The sequence below is a fragment of the Heptranchias perlo genome, chromosome 42 (genome assembly GCF_035084215.1).
Source record: "Heptranchias perlo isolate sHepPer1 chromosome 42, sHepPer1.hap1, whole genome shotgun sequence".
NCBI lineage: Eukaryota > Metazoa > Chordata > Chondrichthyes > Hexanchiformes > Hexanchidae > Heptranchias > Heptranchias perlo.
The window spans coordinates 15,218,498-15,231,242 of record NC_090366.1 but is presented as its reverse complement, the minus strand read 5'-3'; the positions used below and the strand labels follow the sequence as shown (position 1 = coordinate 15,231,242).

Here is a 12,745-nt window from a genome sequence, read left to right as displayed (position 1 = left end):
TGGGGAGGGGGGAGAGGGAGAGTGGGGACAGGGTGGGGAGGGGGGAGAGGGAGAGTGGGGACAGGGTGGGGAGGGGGGGAGAGGGAGAGTGGGGACAGGGTGGGGAGGGGGGGAGAGGGAGAGTTACCCCTGGAATCCCCCGAGGATCTATCGTTGACCCCTCCTATTTCTCATCTACACGCTGCCCCTCGGTGACATCATCCGAAAACACAACGTCAGGTTCCACATGTACACTGACAACCACCTCTCTCGACCCCTCCACTACCTATGATTTGTCGCACTGCTTGTCCAACGTCCAGTATTGGACGCACAGAAATGTCCTCCAGTTAAATATTGGAAAGACCGAAGACATTGTCTTCTGGTCCCCGCCACAAACTCCGTTCCCCGTCCACCGACTCCATCCCTCTCCCCGGCCACCGACTCCATCCCTCTCCCCGGCCACCGACTCCATCCCTCTCCCCGGCCACCGACCCCATCCCTCTCCCCGGCCACCGACCCCATCCCTCTCCCCGGCCACCGACTCCATCCCTCTCCCCGGCCACCGACCCCATCCCTCTCCCCGTCCACCGACCCCATCCCTCTCCCCGGCCACCGACCCCATCCCTCTCCCCGGCCACCGACTCCATCCCTCTCCCCGGCCACCGACCCCATCCCTCTCCCCGTCCACCGACCCCATCCCTCTCCCCGGCCACCGACCCCATCCCTCTCCCCGGCCACCGACTCCATCCCTCTCCCCGGCCACCGACTCCATCCCTCTCCCCGGCCACCGACTCCATCCCTCTCCCCGTCCACCGACTCCATCCCTCTCCCCGGCCACCGACTCCATCCCTCTCCCCGGCCACCGACTCCATCCCTCTCCCCGGCCACCGACTCCGTCCCTCTCCCCGTCCACCGACCCCATCCCTCCCCCCGGCCACCGACTCCATCCCTCTCCCCGGCCACCGACTCCATCCCTCTCCCCGTCCACCGACTCCATCCCTCTCCCCGGCCACCGACTCCATCCCTCTCCCCGGCCACCGACTCCATCCCTCTCCCCGTCCACCGACTCCATCCCTCTCCCCGGCCACCGACTCCATCCCTCTCCCCGTCCACCGACCCCATCCCTCTCCCCGGCCACCGACCCCATCCCTCTCCCCGGCCACCCTAACCCCCAGATCTTCTCCATCACCAAGACCGCCTACTTCCACCTCCGTAACATCGCCCGTCTCCGCCCCCGCCTCAGCTCATCTGCCACTGAAACCCTCACCCAGGCCTTTGTCATCTCCAGACTCGACTATTCCAATGCTCTCCTGGCCGGCCTCCCATCTTCCACCCTCCGTAAACTCGAGCTCATCCAAAACTCTGCCCCCGTATCCTAACTCACACCAAGTCCCGTTCACCCATCACCCCCTGTGCTCGCTGACCTACACTGGCTCCCGGTCCAGGAACGCCTCGAATTTAAAATTCTCATCCTCGTGTTCCAATCCCTCCATGGCCTCGCCTCCTTCTTTGTCTCTGTAACCTCCTCCAGCCCTACAACCCTCCGAGATCTCTGCGCTCCTCCAGTTCTGGCCTCTTGTCCATCCCCCGATTCCCATCGCTCCACCATTGGCGGCCGTGCCTTCAGCTGCCTGGGCCCTGAGCTCTGGAATTCCCTCCCTAAACCTCTCCGCCTCTCTCTCCTCCTTTAAGACGCTCCTTAAAACCTCCCTCTTTGACCAAGCTTTTGGTCACCTGTCCTAATATCTCCTCATGTGTCTCAACGTCTAATTATTGCCTGATTTACGCTTCAGTGAAGGGCCTTGGGTCGTTTTCTTAACTTCGAGGTGCTGTTCAAATATAAACTGTTGTTCCATCTCTCCCCATAAATCGAGCGAATGATGTGGGGCCATGTTGTGTTTATTAAGCGTCTGCCCCTTTGAATGTATCTGGGATAGAAGATTGATTCCTCCCTTTCTTTCCCTGTTGACTTGTGGCTTCATTCATTGCTCTGTTACCTCACAGGCTCCCCCCCTCAGCCTCAGACTCCAAGCCGGTCCAGCGATCAGCCTCGCCTCCACCCAGGTACCATGCCATCACTGCTACTCTGCTTTACTATCTCGCTGGGCTCTGTGGCCACTGTTAACAATTGTCTGACATGATCTCTCACTGACAGATCCGTATCAGGTTCTGGGACCCACGACTAGCCGCTTGGCAAATCCAGGTGGGTAGAGATCCGGCAGAACATGGGCATTCCCTCCGACAACGGGCGCCTCGCGGGGAAACGCACTCACACACCCTGTCCCCACCGCTGCTCGGTTCCGGGACAGTCTCCAGCCACCTCCATGGACACTAACCCAAGGCCAATGGGCACCTGGAGGGGCAGTGGCATCAAAGAGGCCGCAGGGTACCTGGTGTGGGCAATTGGGAGAGCCCACGCTGGTGTAGGAGGGGGTGGAATTGGGAGAGCCCACGCTGGTGTAGGAGGGGGTGCAATTGGGAGAGTCCACGTTGGTGTAGGAGGGGGTGCAATTGGGAGAGTCCACGTTGGTGTAGGAGGGGGGTGGATTGGGAGAGCCCACATTGGTGTAGGAGGGGGTGGAATTGGGAGAGCCCACATTGGTGTAGGAGGGGGTGGAATTGGGAGAGCCCACGTTGGTGTAGGAGGGGGTGGAATTGGGAGAGCCCACGTTGGTGTAGGAGGGGGTGCAATTGGGAGAGCCCACGCTGGTGTAGGAGGGGGGTGGATTGGGAGAGCCCACATTGGTGTAGGAGGGGGTGCAATTGGGAGAGTCCACGTTGGTGTAGGGGGGGGGTGGATTGGGAGAGCCCACGTTGGTGTAGGAGGGGGGTGGATTGGGAGAGCCCACGCTGGTGTAGGAGGGGGTGGAATTGGGAGAGCCACGTTGGTGTAGGAGGGGGTGGAATTGGGAGGGTCCACATTGGTGTAGGAGGGGGTGGAATTGGGAGAGCCCACGTTGGTGTAGGAGGGGGTGGAATTGGGAGAGCCCACGTTGGTGTAGGAGGGGGTGGAATTGGGAGAGCCCACGTTGGTGTAGGAGGGGGTGGAATTGGGAGAGCCCACGTTGGTGTAGGAGGGGGTGGATTGGGAGAGTCCACATTGGTGGAGGAGGGGGTGGAATTGGGAGAGCCCACATTGGTGTAGGAAGGGGTGGATTGGGAGAGCCCACGTTGGTGTAGAAGGGGGTGGATTGGAAGAGTCCACATTGGTGTAGGAGGGTTGGATTGGGAGAGTCCACATTGGTGGAGGAGTGGGTGGATTGGGAGAGTCCACATTGGTGGAGGAGAGGTGGATTGGGAGAGTCCACATTAGTGTAGGAGGGGGTGGATTGGGAGAGTCCACATTGGTGAAGGAGGGGGTGGATTGGGAGAGTCCACATTGGTGTAGGAGGGGGTGGATTTGGAGAGTCCACATTGGTGGAGGAGTGGGTGGATTGGGAGAGTCCACATTGGTGGAGGAGAGGTGGATTGGGAGAGTCCACATTGGTGTAGGAGGGGGTGGATTGGGAGAGTCCACATTGGTGTAGGAGGGGGTGGATTGGGAGAGTGCAGATTGGTGTAGGAGGGGGTGGATTGGGAGAGCCCATATTGGTGTAGGAGGGGGGTGGATTGGGAGAGTCCACATTGGTGGAGGAGTGGGTGGATTGGGAGAGTCCACATTGGTGTAGGAGGGGGTGGATTGGGAGAGTCCACATTGGTGTAGGAGGGGGGTGGATTGGGAGAGTCCACATTGGTGGAGGAGTGGGTGGATTGGGAGAGTCCACATTGGTGGAGGAGAGGTGGATTGGGAGAGTCCACATTGGTGTAGGAGGGGGTGGATTGGGAGAGTCCACATTGGTGTAGGAGGGGGTGGATTGGGAGAGTGCAGATTGGTGTAGGAGGGGTGGATTGGGAGAGTCCACATTGGTGTAGGAGGGGGTGGATTGGGAGAGCCCATATTGGTGTAGGAGGGGGTGGATTGGGAGAGTCCACATTGGTATAGGAGGGGGTGGATTGGGAGAGTCCACATTGGTGTAGGAGGGGGTGGATTGGGAGAGCCCATATTGGTGTAGGAGGGGGGTGGATTGGGAGAGTCCACATTGGTGGAGGAGTGGGTGGATTGGGAGAGTCCACATTGGTGTAGGAGGGGGTGGATTGGGAGAGTCCACATTGGTGTAGGAGGGGGGTGGATTGGGAGAGTCCACATTGGTATAGGAGGGGGTGGATTGGGAGAGTCCACATTGGTGTAGGAGGGGGTGGATTGGGAGAGTCCACATTGGTGTAGGAGGGGGTGGATTGGGAGAGTGCACATTGGTGGAGGAGAGTTGGATTGGGAGAGTCCACATTGGTGTAGGAGGGGGTGGATTGGGAGAGTGCACATTGGTGTAGGAGGGGGTGGATTGGGAGAGTCCACATTGGTGTAGGAGAGGTGGAATTGGGAGAGTCCGCATTGGTGTAGGAGGGGGTGGATTGGGAGAGTCCACATTAGTGTAGGAGGGGGTGGATTGGAAGAGCCTAAATTGGTGTAGGAGGGGGTGGATTGAGAAAACATTCCATTTTGCAGCACTGATTCGTAGAACATGGACATAGGACATAGGAACATAGAAACATAGGATCATAGGAACATATCGACATAGGAACATATCGACATAGGATCATAGGAACATATCGACATAGGACATAGGAACATGGGACATAGGAACATAAAGATATAGGAACAGAGGATCATAGGAACATAGAACGTAGGGACACAGGACATAGGAAGGTAGGATCATACGAACAGGAGGAGGCCATTCAGCCCCTTGAACCTGTTCCGCCATTCAATTAGATCTTAACCCCATTTACCCGCCTTGGTTCTGTAACCCTTAATCCCCTCACCCAACAAAAATCCATCAATCTCCATTTTGAAATTTCCAATTGACCCCCAGCCTCAACAGCTTTTTGGGGGAGAGAGTTCCAGATTCCCACTCCCCTTTGTGTGAGGAAGTGCTTCCTGACATCACCCCTGAACGGCCTGGCTCTAATTTTAATGTTATGCCCCCTTGTTCTGGACTCCCCCCACCAGAGGAAATAGTTTCTCTCTATCGACCCTATCGAATCCTTTAATCATCTTAAACCCCTCGATTAGATCACCCCTTAATCTTCTACACTCGAGGGAATACAAGCCCAGTCTGTGCAACCTGTCCTCGTAATTTAACCCTTTTAACCCCGGTATCATTCTGGTGAATCTGCGCTGCGCCCCCTCCAAGGCCAATCTATCCTTCCTGAGGTGCGGTGCCCAGAACTGAACGCAGTCTCTCCAGATGGGGTCTGACCAGAGATCTGTACAGCTGGAACATAACTTCCACCCTTTGTATTCCAGCCCCATGAGCTAAAGGCTAAGATTCCATTACCTTTAAAATTATTTTTTGTACCTGTCCGCTAGCTTTTAGTGATTTCTGTACGTGGACCCCTAAATCTCTCTGCTCCTCCACAGTTCCGAGCTTCTCACCATTTAGAAAATACTCTGATCTCTTTCTTAGGTCCAAAGTGGATGACCTCACACTTCCCCACATTGATCTCCATCTGCCCCAGTTTACCCACTCACTGAATCTCTCAATCTCCCTTTGCAACGTTCTGCTCCCGTCTACACTGTGCCTCCTAACTTAGTGTCATCAGCAAACTGAGATACACGTCTCTCTATTCTTCATCCAAGTCATTTATAAATATAGTGAAAAGCTGAGGCCCCAGTACAGATCCCTGGGGGACACCACTAGTCACATCCTGCCAATTTGAGTTCATACCCATTAACCTGGACCTGCACCTAAAGTGCTGTAAGCTGCAGGGCTATGGACAGGGTGCTGGAAGGTGGGATTAGAATGGGCACCTGATTGTTCTTCGAGCCGGTGCGGACACGATGGGCCGAATGACCCCCTTCTGAGCTGTATCTTTTCTATGGTTCAATGGTTCTATGGTTCTAACCCTACTCTCTGTCTCCTACCTCCCAACCAATTCCCTGTCCAAGCCATTAAGTTGCCTCCAATTCCATGCACTGTCATTTTTGTTAACAGTTACTTATGTGGAACCCTATCGAATGCCTTCTGGAAATCCATATAAATAACATCCATAGACACTCCCTTATCCACCACGTTAGTTACTGCCTCAAAAAATTCCTCTAGGTTCGTTAGACTTGATTTACCCTTTACAAATCCACGCTGGCTCTCTCTGATGAGCTCATATTTGTTCAAATGCTCAGTCACTCTGTCCCTAATAATAGATTCTAGGAATATAGGAACATAGGAATACAGGACAGGAGGAGGCCATTCAGCCCCTCGTGCCTGCTCCGCCATTTGATAAGATCATGGCTGATCTGTGATCTAACTCCATATACCTGCCTTTGGCCCATATCCCTTAATACCTTTGGTTGCCAAAAAGCTATCTATCTCAGATTTAAATTTAGCAATTGAGCTGGTATCAATTGCCGTTTGCGGAAGAGAGTTCCAAACTTCTACCACCCTTTGTGTGTAGAAATGTTTTCTAATTTCACTCCTGAAAGGTCTGGCTCTAATTTTTAGACTGTGCCCCCTACTCCTAGAATCCCCAACCAGCGGAAATAGTTTCTCTCTATCCATCCTATCCGTTCCCCTTAATATCTTATAGATTCTAATAACTTCCTCACAACTATAGGCCTATTAGATTAATAGGCCTATAATTTCCTAGTTTATAGAATCATAGAAAGGTTACAGCACGGAAGGAGGCCATTCTGCCCATCGAGTCCGTGCCGGCTCTCTGCAAGAGCAATCCAGCTAGTCCCACTCCCCCGCCCCTTTCCCTGTAGCCCTGCAAATATTTTCCTTTCAAGTACTTATCCAGTTCCCTTTTGAAGTTCATGATTGAATCTGCCTCCACCATCCCCTCGGGCAGTGCATTCCAAATCCTAACCACTCGCTGTGTAAAAAAGTTTTTCCTCATGTCACCTTTGGTTCTTTTGCCAATCACATTAAATCTGTGTCCTCTGGTTCTTGACCTTTCCGCCAATGGGAACAGTTTCTCTCTATCTACTCTGTCGAGACCCTTCATGATTTTGAATACTTTGATCAAATCTCCTCACAACCTTCTCTGTTCCAAGGAGAACAACCCCAGCTTCTCCAGTCTATCCACGTAACTGAAGTCCCTCATCCCTGGAATCATTCTGGTAAATCTTTTCTGCACCCTCTCTAAGGCCTTCACATCCTTCCTAAAGTGCGGTGCCCAGAACTGGAAATAATACTCCAGTTGTGATCGAACCAGTGTTTTATAAAGGTTCATCATGACTTCCTTGCTTTTGTACTCTATGCCTCTATTTATAAAGCCCAGGATCCTGTATACTTTTTCAACCACTTTCTCAACCTGCCCTGCCACCTTCAATGATTTGTGCACATATACCCCCAGATCTCTCTGTTCCTGCAACCCTTTTAGAGTTGTGCCCTCGAGTTTATTCTGCCTCTCTCCCAACTTCTTGAATACTGGAGTGACATTAGCAATTTTCCATTCCAAGGGGACAATCCCTGAATTGAGGGAGTTTTGGAAGGACCATGACTAACACATCAACAATTTCCTCACCTAATTTTAATAGCCTGGGCTGGAAAGCACCAGGCCCTGGAGATTCCTGTATCTTTGATAATATTAGCTTCTCCATCACCTTTATTTAACTTACATTGAATCTAGTAAATTCCTCCCCTTGATTTATTTTCTGTTTTCTCCATCTGTGGTACTTCATCCTCATCCTCTACTGTCAGAAAGGTAGTGAATTTCTTGAGTGTGTCCGGGATAGTTTTCTACAGCAGTATGTCCTAGAGGCAACAAGGGGGCAAGCCATACTAGATTTAGTAATGAGTAATGAACCAGATTTAGTTAACGGCTTGACTGTGCGTGAACATCTATCCAATAGCGATCATAACATGATCGAGTTCAATGTAGTGTTTGAAAGGGAAAAAAGTGAATCAGCTGCTAAGATTCTAGACTTGGACAAGGCCGACTTCAATGGGATGAGACAGAGACTGTCCACAGTAAACTGGGCAAATCTGTTAATGGGTAAAACGACTGATGATCAGTGGGAAATGTTTAAAGAAACATTTAACGTGATACAGAATCGGTTTATACCCCTGAGGGGCAAGAACTCTACTTGCCAAAAAAAACAGCCATGGACAACTAAAGAGGTACGGGTACTTACTAAATGGTAAAAAGTTAAAAACAGTGGATGTCCAAAGGGACTTAGGGGTTCAGGTAAATAGATCATTGAAGTGTCATGAACAGGTGCAGAAAATAATCAAGAAGGCAAATGGAATGCTGGCCTTTATATCCAGAGGACTGGAGTACAAGGGGGCAGAAGTTATGCTACAGCTATACAAAACCCTGGTTAGACCGCACCTGGAGTACTGTGAGCAGTTCTGGGCACCGCACCTTCGGAAGGACATATTGGCCTTGGAGGGAGTGCAGCGTAGGTTTACTAGAATGATACCTGGACTTCAAGGGTTAAGTTACGAGGAGAGATTACACAAATTGGGGTTGTATTCTCTAGAGTTTCGAAGGTTAAGGGGTGATCTGATCGAAGTTTATAAGATATTAAGGGGAACGGATAGGGTGGATAGAGAGAAACTATTTCCGCTGGTTGGGGATTTTAGGAGTAGGGGGCACAGTCTAAAAATTAGAGCCAGACCTTTCAGGAGTGAGATTAGAAAACATTTCTACACACAAAGGGTGGTAGAAGTTTGGAACTCTCTTCCGCAAACGGCAATTGATACTAGCTCAATTGCTAAATTTAAATCTGAGATAGATAGCTTTTTGGCAACCAAAGGTATTAAGGGATATGGGCCAAAGGCAGGTATATGGAGTTAGATCACAGATCAGCCATGATCTTATCAAATGGCGGAGCAGGCACGAGGGGCTGAATGGCCTACTCCTGTTCCTATGTTCCTAAGACCCATACAAAGTAATTATTTAGTAAGTCTGTCATTTCCTGATTTCCAATTATTATGTCACTTCAATGAGCACAAAGGTCCATACATCCAAAAACACCTGAAAGGACAGAGAGAGGCAGTGGAAAAAGTGTCACGGCCCCAATCAATATCTGGATGCAGATAATCTTTACCCCAAAGACTGATCGAACTCAACTCATTAAAAGAATATTGCCTGCTTGCTGTACGTATGGAATTAACCAGCAGCATTGCAAAGAAACAATGGGGGAGATTATCGACCGACTGCTCTCCTGGTTTATGGCCTCCTGGGCAGTAGCGAGTCCAACATTGTTTTTTTTGAAAACCTTGTGGCAATTTCACCTCTGCAGCCCGTGAGTTCCGAGAGGGCCTCAAGACAGATTAGTCAATAGCTCCGTAATTATGGTTTCATGTGACTACCAGGATGGTAGAAGGGGACCTCGAGAGACAATAGTCTTTTATCGTCCAGCAATTCCTATGTTCCTATAAGCGTTCAGCACTGAGCCTCATTAAAATCAGTGTGGGAGGAGATTAAATGGTGGGTAGAGTCCGTGATGGGGGAGAGTGTACAGGGGCTGTGGGAGGAGATTAAATGGGGGGGAGAGTCCGTGATGGGGGAGAGTGTACAGGGGCTGTGGGAGGAGATTAAATGGTGGGGAGAGTCCGTGATGGGGGAGAGTGTACAGGGGGTGTGGGAGGAGATTAAATGGTGGGGAGAGTCCGTGATGGGGGAGAGTGTACAGGGGCTGTGGGAGGAGATTAAATGGGGGGGAGAGTCCGTGATGGGGGAGAGTGTACAGGGGCTGTTTAAGGTTCAATGTTGTGCTGATGTTTGTGATTGACGCCTTCTCGTGCTCCAGGATCTGCTGGGTTCCCACTGTTGGATCTGGTCTCGCTCCAAGATCTGCTGGGTTCCCACTGTTGGATCTGGTCTCGCTCCAGGATCTGCTGGGTTCCCACTGTTGGATCTGGTCTTGCTCCAGGATCTGCTGGGTTCTCACTGTTGGATCTGGTCTTGCTCCAGGATCTGCTGGGTTCCCACTGTTGGATCTGGTCTTGCTCCAGGATCTGCTGGGTTCCCACTGTTGGATCTGGTCTTGCTCCAGGATCTGCTGGGTTCCCACTGTTGGATCTGGTCTTGCTCCAGGATCTGCTGGGTTCCCACTGTTGGATCTGGTCTTGCTCCAGGATCTGCTGGGTTCCCACTGTTGGATCTGGTCTTGCTCCAGGATCTGCTGGGTTCCCACTGTTGGATCTGGTCTTGCTCCAGGATCTGTTGGGTTCCCATTGTTGGATCTGGACTCGCTCCAGGATCTGCTGGGTTCTCACTGTTGGATCTGGTCTTGCTCCAGGATCTGCTGGGTTCTCACTGTTGGATCTGGTCTTGTTTGCAGGAAGTGGGCAGATCCAACTGTGGCAATTCCTGCTGGAGCTTCTCTCAGATAGTTCCAATTCCATCTGCATCACCTGGGAAGGGACCAATGGGGAGTTCAAGATGACTGACCCGGATGAAGTGGCGAGGAGATGGGGAGAGCGGAAGAGCAAACCCAACATGAACTACGACAAGCTGAGCCGCGCACTGCGTTACTATTACGACAAGAACATTATGACCAAGGTCCACGGGAAACGTTACGCCTACAAGTTTGACTTCCAGGGGATTGCACAGGCTCACCAGCCTCACCCACCCGAGTCCCCCATCTACAAGTATCAGGCAGATATACCCTACATGCCAACTTATCATACGCACCAGCAGAAGATGAACTTTGTGCCCACTCACCCTTCACCCATGCCCGTGTCTTCGGGGAGTTTCTTTGGAGCTGCGAATACCTATTGGAGCTCAGCGCCAGGGACCATGTACCCTAGTCCCAGTGTCCCTCGCCACCCAGGCACACACGTACCCTCTCATCTGGGCTCCTACTACTGAAGGCATCCCTCAAACACGGGGCCAGGGACTCACCATCACTGACTCCTCCTTTCCATAAGATGGTTGAAGTTGGCCCCCCAGGAAGATGAGAAGTGGTCCTTGAAATTATCTATATAACGGGAAATGATCTCGCTGCTATAAATGCCACTCAAAGGTGAAGGAGGCACCGAAAGATTGGCTTTCCCAACTGGATCTCTGCACTCCTGGGCAACTTATGATTTTATTTTATATATTTTTTTGCTTTGAACTGTAAATGGCTGTCTTACAAATAATTCTTCCAAATACACCCAATGAGGGCAGCAAACACCAGGCCAGAGATGTGGAGATGGGGAGAACTTTTCGATGATTTTGATTCACTTCCTCCCAAAGACTACTTGGACCAAAAATCATTTCCTTTTGTTTTTCAAACTCAATATCTGTTGTAGCAAAACTATTTCGGAATCTGCAAACAATTTTATATATAATTGTTTTCACTGTATAGTTCCATTTCGTGTTAATTAATATTAATTTAGGATTGCTGTAACTTGACTTGCATTTTGCTCAGCTTTGCAAATTCATAGTCATCCATTGTGGTGTCGGCTCAGCGATGTATCCAGTTATTAACGGTTCGTTCACCCCCAAAAATCAGATTCTTTCAATGATCCCCCCCCTCCCCGGGGCAATACAAAGACAGGGATATATCTGCTCCTCGGGTCCTCTCAACACCTGGACATTGTGGTCAAACCCTCTGACCAGGCACGGTGAGCCTTCTGAGAAAGATATCGCACACTGCATCCTTACCGGCGGTCCCCACCTTTTAAAGGGGCAACAGTGTGGAAAAGATGTTTGCCAAACTGGAATCTTTTAAGGGGGAGGGAAGTGAGAACACCAGCAAGTCCTGCACCATTCTCACAGACAGTAATGGTGCAGCGGAGTGCAGGTTACCTCATTGGGATTGTAGGTTTGGTAACAGCTGGGCAAATATTCAGAGAGACCACCTTAAAACCCCCACTGGGCACCTTTTAGTGTCGTCTTTTATCTATTTTATCTTTTATGTAATAAACTAAATAAAGAGACATATAGAGGAGCCCAGGTGTTGTGTTCTCCAGTTTCCCAGAAAACATCATCTTCCTGACAACATTTCCTTCTATAATCTCCCTTCTAATCTGTACCCAGTCCCATTTACCCAGTCCCCTTTACCCAGTCCCCTTTACCCAGTCCCCTTTACCCAGTCCCCTTTACCCAGTCCCCTTTACCCAGTCCCCTTTACCCAGTCCCCTTTACCCAATCCCCTTTACCCAGTCCCCTTTACCCAATCCCCTTTACCCAGTCCCCTTTACCCAGTCCCCTTTACCCAGTCCCATTTACCCAATCCCCTTTACCCAATCCCCTTTACCCAATCCCCTTTACCCAGTCCCCCTTTCCCAGTCCCCTTTACCCAATCCCCTTTACCCAGTCCCCTTTACCCAGTCCCCTTTACCCAGTCCCCTTTACCCAATCCCCTTTACCCAGTCCCCTTTACCCAGTCCCCTTTACCCAGTCCCCTTTACCCAATCCCCTTTACCCAGTCCCCTTTACCCAGTCCCCTTTACCCAATCCCCTTTACCCAGTTCCCTTTACCCAATCCCCTTTACCCAGTTCCCTTTACCCAGTCCCCTTTCCCAATCCCCTTTCCAAGTCCCCTTTACCCAGTCCCCTTTACCCAGTCCCCTTTACCCAGTCCCCTTTACCCAGTCCCCCTTTACCCAGTCCCCTTTACCCAGTCCCCTTTACCCAGTCCCCTTTACCCAATCCCCTTTACCCAGTCCCCTTTACCCAATCCCCTTTACCCAATCCCCTTTACCCAATCCCCTTTACCCAGTCCCCCTTTCCCAATCCCCTTTACCCAGTCCCCTTTACCCAATCCCCTTTACCCAGTCCCCTTTACCCA

The 12,745-nt window shown here is 51.3% G+C and overlaps 1 pseudogene; it reads left to right on the top strand.

Annotated features, from left to right (window-relative positions):
• Positions 1 to 11,903, top strand: part of LOC137306266 (retroviral integration site protein Fli-1 homolog) — a 72,727-nt pseudogene extending 60,824 nt beyond the window's left edge.
• The last annotated feature ends 842 nt before the right edge of the window (positions 11,904 to 12,745 follow it).